General features: G+C 45.9%; 1 long non-coding RNA gene across 1 annotated transcript in view; it reads right to left on the bottom strand.

Annotated features, from left to right (window-relative positions):
• Positions 1 to 18,740, bottom strand: part of LOC117282734 — a 108,765-nt gene that overhangs the window by 76,439 nt on the left and 13,586 nt on the right. The gene's annotated exons all lie outside the window — the stretch shown is intronic.

Raw genomic sequence — 18,740 nt, 5'->3', positions numbered from 1 at the left:
CAATCGGCTCACAGATCGCGGTAAGGTTGTCAGCCTTACGCGTCGGCCGACCTTTACCCCCCAGGAAGATTCCTGGTACTCGTTTCTGTTAGAGGCTGAGTCGACCCCAGGGCCATTGTGCGGCTGGAGGGATTAGTTAAAAGTTGTCCCTGTGCTTAACTAATTCAGCAATACGCCACTGAGGCGTATGGGGGAGTGGATATATAGATCCACGTTTTCTTCACCCTGACACTAGTTGGAGGGGAGTGGTCAGCTTCACGCCCAGGTCGCTTTACCCCCGGTACCCATTGGACAGGAGGTTGGGTGGACCTCAGAGCCAGTCTGGACGATTTGGAGAAGAGAACATTCTTGACCCTACCGGGACTCGAAGTCCGACCCCTCAGTTATCCAGCCCTTAGCCAGTCGCGATACCGACTGCGCAAACAAGAAGTAATCAGGACAATATTACAGCTGCCTGTAGAGAGCAGTACGGTTCCCAGTTTAACACGAAACAGATGAACACACACCGAGCAAGGACGGCACAACTCGACACGCATCGCACTGCGCACAACGAACATGACAGTTCTCCTGAGGCACTATGCTAGAAGCCGGAAGGTCGCGGGTTCCAGTCCCAATGAGGTGGATTTTTCAATTGACCTAATCCCTCCAGACGCACTATGGCCCTGGGGGGGGACTCAGCCTCTAACAGAAATGAGTACCAGGAACGTTCCTGGGGGGTAAAGGGGGCCGGTGCGTAGGGCTGACAACTTCACTGCGCGGGTTCCAGTCCCAATGAGGTGGATTTTTCAATTGACCTAATCCCTCCAGACGCACTATGGCCCTGGGGGGGGACTCAGCCTCTAACAGAAATGAGTACCAGGAACGTTCCTGAGGGGTAAAGGGGGCCGGTGCGTAGGGCTGACAACTTCACTGACATCTGTGAGTTGACTGTCAAGAAAATGTGGGAGCCTCGACGTCTCACAACCTTATGGGCCTCCACGGCCTGGTACAGGGATAGCTTTACCTTAGCAGCTTGTTGGAAAGGGCCACCTTGAAATATCAATAATCCACTGTGAATTGTGACGGACGTTGGGGCCGAATGGGCACGCAAATACAGACACAAACAAGTCCTCAGCTGGGGCATGTGTCTGGCCTCGTGTTCATTACTTGCGTAATACTGATAAGCTTTTCAAGTTACGTGACATAACATGATAGCTTTGTGAAATACTACCATCGTGACATTTCACCTTGCACGATGTTTTTCGACCTTTAAAATATTCTAGTGGTAAGCACGGGATTGGGTGCAGTTGCGGAGGCGAGGCTGGGTATAAAGTGAACAGGAAACGCGCCTGCTCCAGCCGAAGGGTGTCTTCATGTGAAACAGATTCCACGTTAGTTTCTTCGGAAGGTCACTGAGGCTCTCGGATATGTGTTTGCAAGTTCCTGTACTTGCCAGGTTCCCTTGCCTTTAAATTCCTGCACAAAAACAATCGCATGCCTTCAACGCGCTGCGATAGGCCCTCGTTAGGACAAAGGTCGCCCCTCTGAGTACAGATTGCAGTGCGTCGGTGACGTCCGGACACAAACGAACGCAGTCCGTGCCCTCTAGGAACACTAACTCCACGGGGCAGAGTCCTTCTAGAGAAGCCGACAGTTGCTCAACTACTCAAGAATTTCCCAACGTTTTGTGAAGCCCTGTTCACAAGAGCCTCCCACCCTGTTTCTCTCCAGTCTGGGTTTTGAACTCGCAACTAATAACTCGTCACTATGAAGAAACAAGAAGTTCTGGGAAAAGCTAGTCACCTACTTTCATTACATAACTTGATACAAGGACCGCACAGAAAATAGTTCATCCAACAGTTATGTTTTATTGTATGTCTATTCGTTGACGCGGGAACGTGTTTACCTCGTCGTTGCCTAGAAACTGCCGTCTCTTCTGGCTTCACTATTCCAGCTTTCAGGCATTAGTCGGGGCCAACAATGTGATCTCATAAGCTTCCTTCAAAATAAGGAACTCAAGTTAATAAAGCTTGTTATGAAATGTTACATAGGAATTCTACGAGGACAGTAATCCTAAAAATTCTGAAGTTCCATGGTTTTCACTTTAGTAAGAGACACACAAACGTGTACAGGGGCGAACGGTCAATAGAGACTCCTTCGTGTTACATAACAAAGCTACACGATGTAAAATGGGAGCAAGCGTTAGCCTAGTTGGTTGGGGTACCATGCTACAAGCCGGAAGGTCGCGGGTTCGAGTTCCGATGACGTCATTGGATTTTTTTCAATTGACCCGATCCTTCCAGCCGCACTATGGGCTTAGCCTCTAACAGAAATGAGTACCAGGAACGTTCCTGCGGGTAAAAGGCGGCCGGCGCCTAAGGCTGACAACCTTACCGCAATCTGTAAGCCGACTGTATAGAAAATGTGGGAGCCTCCACGGCCTGTTACAGGGATAGCTTTGCCTTTACACGATATCAAATTTATTTATTTGTAGGTTATCTAGTGACGTTATCAGTGGGAGCCTAGCAGATACTGAGGTGCGGAGAGGGTGTCGGCGCGCTAACGGAACACAAGAGGCAGAAACAAAGTTTGTGAAAACACGAGGGAAAGAAGACTGATTCGAAACGTAACCGCGCAGAATTTTCATGAATTTCATAAAGTCTATAATTTCGGATTCAACATTTATCTTCTTCAAGACAGGGCACTCACCATTCGGCAACCTTCTATGTAAAACGGATGTTGTCGATCTCTCTATAGGCTGCGCGCGCACGTCTGTTATGATCTGGAGTGGCGCAAAGGCTCACCACAGATCATACATTGTTACTCATTGATGGTGCGAACTAATGAGCTGGGAGAACATGTCTCCCCCCCCCCAAAAAAACAACAGGCTGATGTCCATGTGTCCACATCCGGCTCTCGGCGTCAGTTAACTGCACGGCTGCAGAGCTTGGACGGTTCACAGAGCGTCATTTAAGTTAACAGAAATTAAAATACCAAATGTCATAATCTAACAGATTACTATTATAAACGAAACAAATGACTGAATCTTATTATGTATGGGTTTTAAAAGACACGTGGGATTTAGGAGCAAGAGGACTCTCAGACTGAGTTGAGGGCAGCTGGAGAGACTGAAACCGCACAAGCAAATATACCCAGGATTGGCTTCAGCTGGATGAAGGAGAAATTGCTAGTGACAAAAAGACACGTGGGATTTAGGAGCAAGGGGACTTTCGGACTGAGTTGAGGGCAGCTGGAGAGACTGAACCCGCGCAAGCAAATATACTCAGGATTGGCTTCAGCTGGATGAAGGAGAAATTGCTAGTGAAAAAAAGACACGTGAGATTTAGGAGCAAGAGGACTTTCAGGCTGAGTTGAGGGCAGCTGGAGAGACTGAAACCACACAAGCAAATATACCCAGGATTGGCTTCAGCTGGATGAAGGAGAAATTGCTAGTGACAAAAAGACACGTGGGATTTAGGAGCAAGGGGACTTTCGGACTGAGTTGAGGGCAGCTGGAGAGACTGAACCCGCGCAAGCAAATATACTCAGGATTGGCTTCAGCTGGATGAAGGAGAAATTGCTAGTGACAAAAAGACACGTGGGATTTAGGAGCAAGGGGACTTTCGGACTGAGTTGAGGGCAGCTGGAGAGACTGAACCCGCGCAAGAAAATATACCCAAGATTGGCTTCAGCTGGATGAAGGAGACCCTGGATTTCAGCTTCTGACAGAGGAAGAAATTGCTGAAGTCATAGTTTCTATTCATTTATTTTCATCAGCACTACCTGTATTGTTAAATTTACAATTTGTGTGTTTTCTAGGTTTCTTTTTTGTCTTGTATGGCTATATGTTGCTTCATTGATCCGGTTGGGCGAGGGTTTACTGCACTGCCGCCATCAAAGTTTTCACGGATGTATGCATGTGTGCTTGCCTGCGAATAGTTGAGAAGATGCTTCAAGGAAACGCAGAATGTATGTCAAGGGGAACAGGAAACAGGCTTTAGACAGCAGAGAGAGAGAGAAACGAGTTAGCCACGGCTGCGCCCGGCCAGAATGTGGAGCGAGGTGATCGGGGAACAATCACCAGAGATTTGTAGTACTTCCGCGCTCTGACACTCACTCGATATCGCCACGGGATGCTGCATCATGCGTTACCTTCAACGCGGCTATGAAGTCCGAACAATAACCACAAATGTTGTGACTCTTAGACGGCGTATGGATTGGATATTGGACTTATTGACACCTTGTACACCCCACTCGGAAGTACAAGCGATTATTGCTGATCTCCACACTTTACAAATAACCACAGCACCCGCTAAACCTTTCTTTCCAGGCTGATGTGTCTTCACTAGCCGTTTCCTGACAATGGATTTTAACTGTGGAGATTCTTCAGCTTCCCGCGCTCAGGTACTCTCGTCACAGCCGCCCGTGCACAAGTCTTTGTCAGTTCTCCCAATCCCACCCGACAACTGCCGGCTACCTCGTTTGCCGTATTTTCTCACTGTTCTCTCAGCTGGCCTAGGGTGCTCGTTATGTAGCCTGGGGGCGGACCCAACAGAACACACCGTTTCCAGCAATTCCTGTTGTTTCTTGCGTATTCGTTGCAGTGGGAACGTGTTTACCGAGCCGTTGCCTGCAGTGGACGTCTCCTATGGCTCCTGTGGTCTTACTTGAAACATATTCATCGATGTCATTGTCAAGGTTATTATGACACATTCATCCATCAATGGCTCTGCGGCCCTTTGTTGGGCCCTGGACGCTAAGATATGAATGGATGTAGTGTGCCTGACAATAAGACCCTGGAACGGTTTTATTACAGTAGGGCCTACTCTACATACCCAAACATAGCCAGCTTATGGGTTTGTGTGGTTTTGCGCTCTCAAACCCAAACTGCACACCCGTGCCGATTTATTAATCTCATCGCAAACTCTTTTCTTGCCTCAGATGATTATTGAAAATATTGTGGCATATAGACTCGTTACTAGGCAACGGCCGCGAAATAACCACCTGTACAACAGCCGTTGCTAGGTAATGGGTGCAACAGACGCACGCAAAAATAGAACTGTTTTAAGCGGTGTTTTCTATGCGTTCCGTGCCAACGCTGTACAATGAGGGTCGGCTGCCATTTGACTTTGACTTGGCTAGAGTCTTGAGACAACAGTGAGAAGAGTAGGAGGATGGTACAAGGGTTAGTTCGAGCAATGAGTTAATTGTGAGATAGTCGCCAGCCAGTAAGGACGTGATCACGGAAACTGAGGAAGGTAGGCATCGAAGCCGTTACCAGGCGACAACCGGTGAGGATACAACAGATTGAGAAGACTTAATCCGTGCTGTACTGAACTGTAGAGCGTGTGAATTAGCGACAACGCTATAGTTACTTGTAGTTACGTTCTGTAAGAATTCAGTAAATCCAATTACCAATAAAAACCTCGTCTAAAGTCACTTCATACACGAGAGAATATGCAGAACAACTTGAGAGTTAGCATTTCTGTACGAAACACAAGACTACAGAATAAGTACGCAGGCAGCGATGTGACGGGGAGGCAACTAGTTTATACGCTGATCAGAATGTCTGCGGAGACAACTGAGAACTGTATTAATTAACTGGGCAGTCGGATTACTGGCAATGCAACTATAACTTCTCATTTATGTTCGAAAATTTCTGTAACAGCGAATTCTCGCAAAAGATGCGATTCTGCAAGACCAAGGTTACGGTACGGACTTCGTGCGGTTTGTTGCGGCGCTGACGTTTCCGTGACCACGAACCAGAACGCTCCTTAGTGAAGTTACGTCACACATGTATAGGGTGTCCCGATGAAAGGTATCCAAAATATAAATGTATATCTCGGAAACCAATTGTCGTACACGTATCCGGTTTATATCATCGGAAATGAAAACTCTGAAAGTCTATTTTCATACCAGGCTTACGCGCATGCGCCGCCACATTTCTGCCACCAAATTAGGAGTCACCTGGACAGAGAGATGGCTGGGATATGAATTGGCAGAGGTGGACCAATCGCTTAGCCTCCTAGGTCGCCAGATTTAACCCCAGTGGATTTTTTCTTGTGGGGTTATGTGAAGAACACTGTCTACCAGGTTAAGATCAACGACCTGCAACACCTGAAAGCCCGCATAAGGGACGCTGTGGCTACGGTAACACCAGACATGCTTCAAGCCTCGATATTTGTCGTGCCACCAAGAGAGCCCACATTTAAATTTATTGAGAAAGTTATATACGCAGAAGAAAAATGTTGATAGTTTCCCTTTGTAATGGCGTAACCCATTAATGTGTATAATAAATTCATTCTGAGCTACGATTTTATTTTGGATACCTTTCATCCGGACTTACGGCAAGCTTGTACTCACACCCAGAATGCATGAAAGTAAAACAGCAGGCTAAACTACTCAGGATTCAGCAGCAGGACACTTGCAGTAAGGCTACAGCCCTGAAATTCCTAGAGCCTCGGAGCCCAGGAAGCTCCAAGGAAATTGCAGTACCTCCTCTTGTTCACATTCTGAGCGGAGAGTTTTCGTCTGCCTAATCGCATTTTACACCGTGGAAGGCACGCCATGCCTCTCGGAGGCAAACTTTAAGGAACGAGAGAGCAGTCTTCTCAGGAAGAACTCCCTTATGCCGGGTTTGGTGCCCGTAATACATTAGAAAGAAATAGACTCTAGTTAACTTCATAATTATGACGTAACTTTCTACGTCGGTATGTGGTATGACGCACACTCAAGGATATTTTATACTCAGCATCTCTGTTTTACATTAAAAAAAGGGTCGTGTACCGTACCACAAGGCCAATCAGTGTTGCCAACATCATTAGAGGTAAAATGCACGGATGTGGTGTAAAGAGGATAAACAAATCAAGAGTTTAACTTCGAATAACAAAATGTATTCGAAAGTCACCGATAGAATGCTTAAACTGTGACCAGAAATCATAATGGGCACCTTCATAAAGGGAATATTCACTTTTGCAACATGTTTCAAAGTGCTGGCATGTGTATGTGTGACTGCAGACGGGGTTTGTATTGCTGAACACGTTTACTGCCCACTTACAGGTCGTAACTGAAAATAACTATAACACTATCACTAGTTCCACACTTTACAGTTCACTAGTGTCCTCAGTCTGTTACTAGACGTTTCCTGGTAACGGCTCCAGCAGTGGCTGTTCCTCCGCCTCAAGTCCTCTCTTCACAGACTCCCGTACAAAACTATCAAATAAGCTCCAAACCTCGTCTCGCTTATAACCTCTCGGCACGGACCACATATAAAACACAGCTCTTCCACTGTTGTAGTTCGGCTGTTAAATTATTAAGAATCTGCTGGCTAGCAACGGGAACGTGTTTACTGAGCCGTTGACCAGAATCAGCCCGGTATATCTGCCCATTTCGCGGTCGTTGCATAGCAACGGCTCCGCACGCAAAGTATGCTAAAAGGGTTGGAATAAGGGTGGGGAATGAGGATTAAGATGGCTGTAAGATGCAGACGATGACTGACAGAGGCTCTTAAGTGAAGAGGAGAAGGTACAAGGAGTTCTGACGTCCTTGGAACACGGTGTAGTGACAACGTTTGTACCCTCGCTATTTCGGGGTAATTGGGGGGGGATAGGTCACCCGGAGTAGTGAAACAAGGAGTAGCCCTAAAAGCCAGAGAACTTAGAACACAAATAAATGGAAAATTTAATGACACAATTAGTGGTGATGAAAATAAATAACAAAATATCACTGTAGAGCATTTATCAAAAACTACAAAAATACAGTACATTTATTTATCAACAGAAGACTCAGAAGTTGTATTTGTTTTTGAACGTGATGATGCAAGTCTGAAGAAACTGTCTCAAGTTTTATCTGAACAGACAAGTGACTCATCTGCCTTCCTAAATGTCACGTGTCTTTAAAAATATGTACTCAACTGTGAACAGCAATTTTCATATTTCTATCCCGATTTGCGAGGGTTTACTGTAAGTGCTTTTGTTTCTATGCCGCCATCTGTGAGCCGATTGTCTAGGGCAAACTGTGGGAGCCTCGACGTCTCACAACCCTATGTGCCTTAACGGCCTGGTACAGGGGTAGCTTTACTTTTTACTTTTACCTTCTTTTCTACATGCCCCTGTCTCGCTAATTCAGAAAATATGTTGAAACGATACAGCGAACACGGCGAGAACATTGTGAAACGGTTCCATTAGAACCCTCTTACACAATTTAATTCAGTTATTCCACTGAAACAAGCAGGACTGTCAAAGTGAATTCATTTCTGACGCATTTAATATTCCTGTGTTTTTCCCATGTAAGTAAGCAATGCACGTATTGTGTCTGTCTGTCTGTCTGCTGAAACACCAAATGACAGCATATAGGTCGAGGTTCCCACATTTTCTACACAATCGGCTCACAGATGGCGGTGAGATTGTCAGCCTTACGCGCCGGTCGTCTTTTATCCCCAGGAAGATTACAGCGGTTGAGTCTGCTGGAAGGATTAGGTCAACTGAAAAATCAAACGACCTCATTGTGATTCGAACCCGCGACCTTTCAGCTTGTAGCATAGTGCCTCAACCAACTACGCTACTGCGTGCCGAATAATAATAATAATAATAATAATAATAATAATGAGCCTGGCCTCACTGTTCACCGCTGGATTAAACCTAGACGGGATAAATGAGCGAAGTGCGCGTGCGGAAACTGTGTGTACTCCAGCACGGACTCCACGCCACCATTTGCTTTATGAATGTTCATTTCTGTAGACTGTAGCACCCTCAGCGCAGGGCGAAGTGGATTTAAGTCCCTGAAGGCACTTCGGAGTGTGGTGTCGCGGTGCACTCCAGTTTTGTATCAGACCTCTGAACAAGTACATCATATTGAAGTGGCAAGTGAAGACGAGCTTCTTATCAGGAGATCCCGGGTTCAAGTCATGCTCTGGAGACCGACTGCTAGGCTAATGCTGGAACGCAGAGTGTCCCAGGAGATAAGGTCACAGTATCGGTCATTCTAAGTGTATGTGTACACGTGTGCTATTCCAAACGGTTTCCGAGTTAGAGCTGTTTTACTGCTCTGCACCCTGTACAGACGAGCAACACGCCATGTCCTCACACAAGTTGTAAAGTGCATTGATGCTGACGGTGGAATTTTCGAAAACTCTACCCACTTTGAAAGAGAATACGATCAAATCAGCTACCTCATAGCACGGAGACTGTACTGTTACACCATAACTCAAAGCAGATCAGTAATTTGCGTATTTATAAAATTGTAAGTGTTGTTGCGTCACGCTGTGCAAATATATGAACATTTTAGTAAGTAGCGAGAACAGGTGAGGAAAGAATGTAGGCAACCTTCACAGCAACAGAGTATACATTGCTTGTTATGGAGCCAGCAGATTAACGCTACAGCGCACACCTGCCAGTTTCTGCAACCTGAGCAACGCGTGTCCTCCTCAGGCACCTGAATATCTGAACACACGCGTAAACATGGGGAATACACATCAGGTATGCATGTCATTTTGCCTAGTGGAATACGCTTATTAAGCATATGTGTAATGTTAATTTTAACGCTTCGTGGGCACTTCAGAGGCCAATGAATGCACCAGGAAAAATTACATAAGCACTAGACATATATTTTCCATAATACAAAGGTTTAAGCATATTGTGGTGCGCTGCCTCAAAAGCGGAATACTTGAGTTAGAGCGAGCGTCCATTGCTAGACAACGGCTTATTAAAACGCGTGGTCCGGACAGCAAGCTGAAACAGACCATTACTGAGCAAAGCTCGTTAAACATTGTCTAAAAGCCAGAAAAGGAATTATAAAATCCGCTAGGCAAAAGTTCGCGTTTCCGGGACAACGCATACATAACGGACCGTTACCACGGAAGTGAAAACCAGAACTCGTGCAGTTCACGCGGCAACGAATACACTAGCGACCGGTGCATATAAGAGACCATACCAGACCAGACGGGAACGGAGACCAGATAAGAGGCGAACGGAGCAGAGCTGAGAGCAGAAGAAGCCAGCTCAGGTAAGAACCAAAAGACGACGGACTAGTCAGCTGGCATCGCCTGGAAGACGCTATTTCTGAGTGACTGTAATTGCAATTGCAAACGACCTATCCAATAAATCGCTTTGTGTAATCCGGAACCCGTTAATTTCCTGTCGCGTTACCAGGAGACCCGAGAGTATATTGTAGTGTATCTGAGACTCTGAAGATTTGTTGCGTGTTTCTTCTCTAACAATCCATCCAATGTTGCGTCTGCGTCTTTTGCTGCGGAAACGTGTTTATAGAGCCGTTGCCTAGCAATAGCCGACTGTTTAGTTTGCTGTAGCCTACCAATAGACGTCTTTTCCTCTTCCACTATTCCTGCTTTCAGCCGTCATATCACGATATAAGAGGCCTACTTGACGTCTATATATTTAGTCCGTCAATAATGCAACAATCATTAAAATACTCACCATTCAACACCAACACATGTTTCGGCCACAGACGGCCATCCTCAGGTGTTTCGATGCGTCGATGAGTCGACTGCGGGCTGGGCATTCTCTCCACAGCGCCCATACTGACTGTGGGTACCGGGGCTGTTTACTCGGAAAGCGACCAGAGACTGGAGCTCACCATTTACCTCTCCATCTCGAATGGAGGAGCTATACCTCCACTCCTCATACTTCTACATGGCATTGCTCTTAATTCATTAAGAACTGGATCTGTTTCCATCCTCAGGTATGGGGGTAAACACCTACTGTGTTGGGTCTCTTACAGAGACCTAACATAAATCACCTGAGGGCGGAAACGGATCCAGCTTCCGAAACATTCTGTTCTCTAGTTTTTACAATACCGGAGGATGGACAAACTTAAAAAAAAAATGGGTGTACATGTCTTGTTCCCCTTCTTCGTAAATCTATTTAACGACGTTTCGTCAACTGAAGTGGTCGTACACTTGGAACGACCAGGTGGTTGTGGACATATGTAAAAGGGTTCAAGAAAATGTACAGACTAGACGTATGAGGAACATGTGCAAAAGGCACGAAAATATTTAGGTGCGAACCAGGAATCGAGTCCCTGTCTTCAAGAAAGGGAAACCAAATCAATGCCCTGTGACGTTTCTCTCATACAGCAAAGGCCAGACCTGCCAAGTGCACACGGTGGCATTCTGAGCGCCACACAGCCTGGAGGCACTGCCACCTGCCAAGCAGCGATGACGCAACTCCGCCTCTTGTGTACACCAACATAACCGTTAGTACGAGTAAACAACAGCTACAAGACACTTCACGACGCCAATTGCCCTATCCCCGTTACTCAAAAATATATGATGCTACGTCATACATGTCTAAAAACATAACAGAATATACAAAACTACGTATAATTTTGCGTGTGGTTCTGTATGGTTGTGAAACTTAGTCTCTGACATTAAGGGAGAAACATAGACTGAAGGTGTTGAGAATATTTTGATCGAAGAGAGATGAAGTGACGGGAGGTTGGAGAAAACTGCATAATGAGGAGCTTCATAACTTCCAAGCCAGTGCTTAGAAACGAACGTTGCTTCAGAGCCGTTCCGTAGCAACGGCTGTTTCTCTGGCTCCACAGTTCTTGATTTGAGCAAATATACCACAGTGCATTAAAAAGACACATGTCATTTAGGAAGACAGATGAGTCACTTGTCTGTTGAGGCAAAACTTGACAGTTTCCTCATACCTGCATCATCACATTCAAAAACAGGTACAACTTTTGAGACTTCTGTTGATGAATATATGTATTGTCTTTTTGTAGTTTCTAAATAAAGGCTCTGCCGGTCCAGGTAGCCGAGCGGTGTAAGGCGTGCACTGTCTTCGTTCGCTCGGAAGCCGGGATCGTGGGTTCGAATCCCACTCAGGGCATGGATGTTTGTGTGCGTTTTTCTGTGTTTGTCTACAGGTAGAGGCCTTACGACGAGCTGATCACTCGCCCAAGGAGTCCTACCGTATGTGTAAGATCTAGTAAACCGAAGTGAAACGGAGAGTTTCATGGAGGTAGGCCTAGGCCCAAATTGGGGCTGTAGCGCCACAGGGAAAAAAATAAAGGCTCTACAGTGATATTTTGTTATTTCTTTTCATCAGCACTATTTATGTCATTAAATGTTCCATTTATTTGTGTTCTAAGTTCTTATGTCTTTTAGCGCCGCTTTTTGCTTCACTAATCCTGATGACTTCTCCCAAATGACTCCGGATAAGCGAGGATTTACTGTATTCACATACTCGTTCGTTTTAAAGTAATTCTGCCTCAGTGGTGTTATTGTAAAATTAGAACACTTTGCATGTAAACCAATAAATGGCAAGGTCATAGAACAACGCGTGTTTACACAGCCTAGAACATTTTGTTGTATGGAAATTCAGGACGGACTTTGACTGTCAGCTCTGGATAACAGCCACACATGGCAATCTACGTGCATATGAGGAAAACCAGACACTGCCGTAAGCATGCGCCAGATATGTTTGTAAAACTTTTTTTTTTCTTGGAGTTGGGTGAGACGTGAGTCCACATGGTACGTCAGCCACTAATTGGCCTATTGGACCAGCCCCAGATGATATGATGACTGTGGAGCAGTCGGTGGAATGAAAATTGGCAGGGGAACCCGAAGTACTCGGAGAAAACCTGCCCCACTGCCACTTTGTCCACCACAAATCCCACATGACCTCGGAAGCTGGCGACTAACCACTTGAGCTATGGCGCTATGTGAGCTAAAATTTGTTTCTGTTAGTTTACAGTTAGGAACAGCCAGTCACAGTGGTACACGGTCTCAGGCATCTGCTGTCTTCTACATCTCGAACGATGCGATTTGTGGGTTCGAATCCCACTTATGACATGCAAGTATATCTGGATTCTTCTTGCTTGTGTTGTCTGTGTAAGGGCTTCCGGCGGGCCGATCCCTGTCCAAGGATAAAAATATTTGGATTGGTAATCGGATTTATTGTACACTTTAACACACAACTCAACTCATGACTACACTTTACAAATCTCTATCACACGCAAAAACCAGTGTCCTCAGTCACAGTCTTCACAGCGTTGCTTGGTAGCGTCTTCCAACAATGGACGATCCTGGGCTCACGTCCTTGCAGGCTGGCGGTCATCTCACAGCAACCTCCTACTCTTCTAACTGCCGTCTCAAAATGGCAGATGGTCCTAGTTATACAGCCTCGGCACGGACCGCACAGAAAACACGGCTTCCAGCAGTTACTGCATTGTTGCGTGTTACACAGTCGTTACCTAGGAATGGCTCCACAGTTCTGGCGGTTAGCAAATGTGCCACAATATAATTTACCGTATGCCAGCAATGCGCACGCACAAATGCCTATACTCATGGCCATAGGCATACAGGCATAGCAGTCGTCTGCTTGTTGCTTGAAAGAGAGGCGTTCAAATGCGGTACCCCACAGAACATTCCTCGTCAAGTTTCGGGAGTGTTCAAGTCAAACAAGTGGAATCCAGCTTTCCGATACGCAACTTCTTGCCCGCGACCGATATCAGCCGGCTATCTTACGTTCTGTAAACTAACTTACTCATGGGGCTCAGCCCTTCTTGAGAAGCTACTCAACAACCTCCCAGCATTTTATGGAACACAGAGGTTCATTACCGTGTTCGCAAGAGCCCTCCACTGGTCCCTACCCTAAGACAGATGAATCCAGTCCATACCATCCCCATCAAAATGTTATTACTGCTTACGTTATGCGACTGTGCTACGATTAGCGAGCTGGACTTTCCAGCTGAGAATCCGAGATTGGACCCATCGAATGCAGAGGCAGTCATGACAGGCCCAACCAATACACAGTAAACCTTCCGTTAATCCGGAGTAAAGAAGCAAAGGGTAGTACAGAAAGTCAAAGAAAACGTAGAAAAGAAATAAATGGAAACTTTAATGATGAAAATAAATAAAAGTTAACACTGCAGAAAGTTCTTCCTCTCTCAGAAGCTGAAATCCAGGGTCTCCTTCATCCAGCTGAAGCCAATCCTGTGTATATTTGCTTGTGCGGGTTCAGTCTCTCCAGCTGCCCTCAACTCAGCCTGAAAGTGCCCCTGCTCTAATCTCTCTTGCTCCTAAATCCCTGTAACCGGTTTAGCGAGGGCTTACTGCAAATTTTTCTGTTGGGGTTGGAGAGGATTTGGAGCGAAGATGCACTATCCTAGTATTTGTGTGGAGGGACTGAGAAACACCCGATAAGCCTCAGTAAGGATAGCTGGTGTCCCCCCCCCCCCGAATACAAATCTAGAGCGTTACGGCTAGGCTAACCTGTCCGTTCCTAGTCATTGTTCAGTGACGTAATGTATAGTGCAGTACCGACAGTGTTATGCAGGTCTGGCAGGGAATCGTACCGCCACGCTTGCTTAGTTATCGCACAATTATGTGTATGTCTAATTGTATGTATTGGCCTCCTTCTGTCTCGTCTCTGGCCACTGCAGCAGCTGCGAAGTTTCAAATGGTTTTACATGTTACTGCTAAAGAAGCCCGTCACGTTGAACTGGGAGAGTTAGCACGGAGAAGCGTGGCGGTCACTCACCTGCTCGGAGTGAACGAACCCACTCCCCAGGATTACGCGTCACTCTAGCCTACAGTTTTGTAAGCAGAGTAGCGACGTCTCTCGGGATTTCCACGAAACCTTCCACGAGATGTATACCACACGTCGTCTTTCGTGGTTAAAAGCTGGACTCCCCTGTTCGAATCTAACCTAGTGTACGGATATAACTAAGTTAATGGCAACTGAGTCCTTCTTGAGAAGCCGCCAGTTGTGCAGCTACTCAAGAACTTCCCAACTTATGGAGTTCAGTACCGTGTTCACAAGAGCCCTCCACTGGTCCCTATCCTAAACTAGATCAATCCAGTCCGTACCACCCCAGCCTATCTCAGTAAGATCAATTTTTATATTGTGACGTGCCACCTGGAAGGCCGGACGATAAGACGTCCATCACTGGTCAACGGCTAGCAATTCCTAGGAAATCGTTGCCACTTAGATGAAAGTCTAACAGTGTGGTTTCCACCGTTATTTGTAACGAAATGTATTCCCGCGGCAACAAGATATTCGTTGCGTAGCAGCGGGCGAAATAAACTGATATCACAACAGCGCTTTGTTGTTGATGTCTGGCTTATTAAATGGGACTGGGCATCTGTAAGCATCTGTGTCGAGGAACGTGGGGTAAAACCACGGAAAAATTAAGTTTCCGCGATTCCACCGAAGAGAACTGTGGGCAAAAGCCGATTTCCTTGCGTGTGTTTCATTTCATTCCACAAGCACGCACGAAGAAATCGCGAAAACATAACAAAGCTCTGTATTACAGAGACAAGATAACCCTGACTCAGGGATTTAGGGATTCAGACCTGTGGCCTGACACTGATTGGCTGGGTGCGGCAGTCCGGGGGTTAATTAATATTGGCGAGTCGATGGAGCCTGAATGAGACAGGCTCTTCTGTTCAGCGAATTCTCTGATTGTTCCAAAAGCCTCTTAAGAAAGATTAAATAATATTTTTTTCTTAATAGGCTTGAACTGGTTTCCTCAAAATCCCTCTTAAATTCACCACCCCATTCTGCCATATTGCATGCAACCGCAGCAGTTGATGCAGCATTGCAAAAGAAATGAGCAAAACTCTGAATAAACCAACATATTCTTTGGGCCAAGTAACACAACGTTTTTGCTTTTAATGTCATTCAAGTGTTAATCTCACTTGTATTCTTTATGTTGCCTCTCAAAGGAAGAAATAATGTGACACGATAACATTAAAATGGATGTTATACACAATATGAGGACGTGAACGTGTCTAATTAACAGCAGATGAGGTCCTGTGGAGGGTCCATAGGCACACGACTCTCAACACTGCGATCTCATGAACAGCAAGACATTTCTTAACCAACTCGACAACTGTCAGCGTCTCACGACAGGACTCTCAACAGTCTGATCTCATGAACGGCAAGAAATTTCTTAACCAACTCGACAACTGTCAGCGCCTCAGATAGGACTCTCAACAGTCTGATCTCATGAACGGCAAGAAATTTCTTAACCAACTCGACAACTGTCAGCGTCTCAGATAGGACTCTCAATAGTCTGATCCCATGAACGGCAAGAAATTTCTCAACCAACTCAACGACTGTCAGCGTCTCAGATAGGACTCTCAACAGTGCGATCTCATGAACGGCAAGAAATGTCTTAACCAACTCGACGACTATCAGCGTCTCAGACAGGACTGTTACATGTAACTGGTTATTCCGGCCCTTTTGCCCAGCAGTGACCGCAGAATTACTGAAGACTGCTCACATGAAGTTCTCGAACCCAGAACCGAAGTTTTCGCGTGAAAGTCATACGAAACCGGCCGACACTGACATCTTTACTGATTCTCTTGCAGGTCATCTGAGGCAAGTCTGGCTAATCCCATTGCGGTAAACGTTTCTATTCCGTCCGAAGTCCTGCTCAGCTGAGTTCCTGATCCCCAGGGAGAGAAACGGACGTCACCTTGCACCAACCAGTTTCCCCGGACAGGACAGGACAGGACAGGACAGATGTTTCGGAACCAGCAAGAGACACATTGGCTTGACGCGGTTCACAATGGAGCAAGACAACTCAATCCGCTGTTTACGTACTTTCCGGTTTACATAGCGCCCTCTTCAACAGCACGTCAAATGGAGCGTCAAATTGTAGGATGACTACTATATGAATTGAAAAGTAATGGGAAGAAATTGGACGTGACTGAGGAACAAACCTCAGAACAAACGTTCTCCGGTCAAAGCTTCTAACCTCCAAAAGGGTTCGGGTCGATTCACAAGTAAGCTCACTTACTAACTCGTTCGCCTTCCAGAACGACGTAATTTCGGCTGAACACTGTACAGGGAAGAATACCGCCCGAGCAGCAATTCTGTGCTGCTACAGATAACATCGATATCATCAGATGACGACATTTGGTGGCCGCAACACGGCACGGATGCGTGACAGTGAAATGTGTCCAAGAGCTGCAAGGTGTTCGTGATCATTACGACTATCTGATGATGATCTTTGGATTGTGATTAAGCGTGCGCGCGCATTCCACACTGAGGAATGTCAAGTCGTTTCTTGTTAATCTTAAAGAAGACACGTAGACACATTGGTGCCGATTTCACAACGATTTCTACTCAGTAATTATCGACCATGTTTTACTTAAATTTCGTGGGAAATAGTGTTTCGGGGACTCTTTTAAGTGCCATAGTCTGAAAATCATTGAGTCGTGAATTCCATTATTACATAGAGAAGTTCAGAGCTCTGAGTCAAGGGGACATGTCACACGTATGGCCGCGTCACGCCTTTCTACATGTCTGGGTCGCTTATTTCGCCACCTTAACCCACTCACCGCTCACGATCATCCAAAATCACCTTTGTGAGACCCGTGGCAAATCCGTCTGCATCAGTCACGTAGATGAACCCTTCTTGAGAAGCTGCCTGTTGTGCACATACTCAAGAACTTCCCAACATTTCATGGAACCCGAAAGTTAATTACCGTGTTCACAAGTGCCCTTCACTGATCCCTATATTGAGTCAGATCAGTCCAATCCATGCCATCCCATCCTGTCTCTCTAAGGTCAATTTTAATATTGTCTACCCACCTAAGTCTTGGTCATTCTAGTTGTCTCTTTCCTTCTGGCTTTCCCATCAATATCCTATATGCATTCCACTTAGCTCCTCCATTCGTGCTACATGCCCTGCCCATCTCTCCCTCTTTGACTTGATCATTCTAATTATACCTGGAGATGAGTACAAGTTATGAAGCTCCTTATTGTGCAGTTTTCTCCAACCTCCCGTCACTTCATCTCTCTTCGGTCCAAATGTTCTCCTCAACACCCTGTTCTCAAACACCTTCAGTCCATGTTCCTCCTTTAATGTCAGAGACCAAGTTTCACATCCGTACAGAACCACAGGCAAAATTATAGTTTTGTATATTCTAATTTTTATGCTTTTGGACAGCATACGAGAAGACAAAAGGTTCTGGACTGAATGGTAGCAAGCATTACCCGAGTTCAGTCTCCTCTTGATCTCCCAATCCGTCTGCACGGAGCGGGAGTGGAGAGGGGGAAGATAAGCAAATGCTGCTCTCAGCCTCATCATGGCCGCCGTTTTGTGTAGTTCCCGAAAATTCTGCTCCAGAAACTTTGTTCCAAATGGCAAGACACAGTTTGTGTAGTATATTTTCAGACAAACATTTGGAACAGGCGTTTCGCAAGGTCCAGTTGTTACAACCAGGAGTAAGGGCTCACACTTAACAACATCCACACTCGGTTAATTTGATATGCGAGGTCGCACTGTTCAACATGCAGCAAGGACCAAAATCGTCTACCCGCTCTGTTAGTGCCTCAACAAGGCATAAATTCAAATATTACAGGACGGAAAGATATAATTTTTGGAACAAGTGACCAATATCTAGTGCATCTTCTATTAGATTTGAATAAAACTTCGCATTTAAGATACTGTCACGTGTATGTGTGACTATAGACGGGGTTCGGATTGGTGACTGGATTTACTGACCACTTAAACACACAATTCTTAACTACAAGCAAGTACAGCGCCACGGCTATGTCCGCACTGTACAGATCAGTGCTGCAAACACTAAGTCTTCTCAGTTTGTTTCACCAGTCGTTTCCTAGTAACGGATGTTAACAATATAGATTATGCCAGTCTCACTGCAACCGCAGCACACAGCCAGACTTTCAGCAAAGCTGCTCTCTCAGTTCCTGAATTCAGTTTCAGCTCTCGATACCTCTGCTCCCGGGATCATATCCTAGCAGGCTGGAGTCTCAAAA

Source organism: Cryptotermes secundus, unplaced genomic scaffold (genome assembly GCF_002891405.2).
Source record: "Cryptotermes secundus unplaced genomic scaffold, Csec_1.0 scaffold1851, whole genome shotgun sequence".
Taxonomy (NCBI): domain Eukaryota; kingdom Metazoa; phylum Arthropoda; class Insecta; order Blattodea; family Kalotermitidae; genus Cryptotermes; species Cryptotermes secundus.
The sequence above is the reverse complement of the archived record's forward strand: the minus strand, read 5'-3'. Positions and strand labels throughout refer to the sequence as shown.